Below are 1,869 nucleotides of genomic sequence, written 5' to 3'. Positions count from 1 at the left end.
AGAGCAATGATAAAAAGGTTTGTTCATCACTCTTTTGTTGGAATTTTAGTTCCAAGTTAACATGATTTCTTATCCGCTTCATAATTCATGCATTTGCTTAATTAGGTGATAAGTAGAGCGAAAAAATGATCATGTTATTGTGGGGTTTGTTTAAACTCCAGCATAAGGAATTCTGGTTTAAGAAAAAAGACTTTTGGCTTCTTTAATTACAAATTGATTGCAACATCGTGTTAGTATGTGATTTCTCACATCTAGTTATAATATTTGTGAAGACGTGCATTGCACGTGCATTTGAAAGCGGGCCCGTGGCCCGCGCCGGACGGCTCCGACGCTAACCCGGGCCACCTCCTCCGCGTATTCTTGGAGCTGTGGCTGGCCGATTTACATGAAATTAATTCCCTCAGTTCTGGTGGCAAATATAATACACATAATCCATATTGTTATGCACTAGCATGTGTGTGCGAAATAGATGGATTATGATCCCGTACCCAATAAGATGGATATGTGTGTGTGTTAGAGAGAGGGAGAGGGGAGAGAGAGTGAGGAAGAGGGAGGGAGAGTGTGTGTGTGAGGATTTGATGGTAAAAAAGGTCGCCAATATCGTAATATTGAACTCTTAAAGTTAACGTGGTCCCGTTGCAACGCACGGGCGTTCTTCTAGTCATAATAGTGTTGGACAATTAGAATAGGAAAAGAACATATCAAAGTATTGTTGTTTCAGCTGGAATTGACGCATACCTCTTGTTCTCGAGGAATTCATGAAGCTTGTTGATAAGCTGCCTTTCATCCAATAATGCAAGATCTGAGTTAGAGTTGCCGAGGTCAATGAGGATATCCCCAAAAACCTTCTTGATGTTGGGGTTCCGGCCGACGGGGACAAATGCCCGACAATGGAAATCACCTTTAATCTTGTCATATACTGCTCTAGCAAGAGTGGTCTTGCCCAACCCACCAAATCCAACAATTGAGACCTTCTTCAGTCTCTTGTTAGAGGCATAGCGGCCCTCCAGGGAGAGCAAACTCATGAGGTCCTGATCCCTCTTCCCGTATATGCCCACCAGCTCTGCCGCTTCTGTGTACAGAGCACGGAGACGAGGATCAATAGCAACTGCTTCCCCAGTATTAGGAGAAATACCGTCGACCTTGTTCCTATCACGCCTAGCAGCCACCTTTTGAAGTTCCTCCTGGATGCCCTTCATCGCGTGACCTATCCGATTCTGATCTTTGCCTTTCTTGAACAACTCGGCCGTCCTCTTCATGAGCCCCTTGAATCCATTGATGGTGTCGTCAGGCTGAAGGTGGTCGACACGCACGAGGAACTTGTCAACGACATCCTCAATCTTGTAGGAGAGCTCTCTGACCTCATCAGCCCAGAGCTTGTCTTGTCTGTCGAGCTGGTCCTGCGGCACCTCACCGATCTTGATGAGGGCAGCGTTCATGCTCTCAAGCTCTTTCCGGAGGTCTTCGATATTTTCCTTGACCCCCTTGTGCAGCTTCAACTCCTCCAGGAGCAGCTTGCCCAGCTTGGGGATCAGGCTGCCCATGGCACCCGTGACAATATTCATGAGAGCTCTCTGGATCAATCAGTTGGAAACCTGTAAATTGATGAATAAGGGGAGCTGTAATGTAACCCAAATTGTGTGAAGCCTTGAACGAGCTCTAGAACTGAGCTGCCAAATTAAAGCTTAGCATAAAGGGAGCTGTAACCTAATCCAAACAGTGTGAAGCTTTAATTTCAACGAGCTCTAGAACTGAGTTGCCAATCCAACCTGCGAGATCAGGACCAAGCCTACCTTGGTACTTCACCGTAGAGCAGAACACAGCGGCGGTGTCCTCGTCAGATGGTCGCGTCGCGGCGCACCCCAGCAA

The 1,869-nt window shown here is 46.7% G+C and overlaps 1 pseudogene; it reads right to left on the bottom strand.

Annotated features, from left to right (window-relative positions):
- Window positions 1-1,565, bottom strand: part of LOC119316622 — a 9,266-nt pseudogene extending 7,701 nt beyond the window's left edge.
- Between the last annotated feature and the right edge of the window lie 304 nt (window positions 1,566-1,869).

This window comes from Triticum dicoccoides, chromosome 1B (assembly GCF_002162155.2).
Source record: "Triticum dicoccoides isolate Atlit2015 ecotype Zavitan chromosome 1B, WEW_v2.0, whole genome shotgun sequence".
Taxonomy (NCBI): Eukaryota; Viridiplantae; Streptophyta; class Magnoliopsida; order Poales; family Poaceae; genus Triticum; species Triticum dicoccoides.
This window is presented reverse-complemented; position numbering and strand designations above follow the sequence as displayed.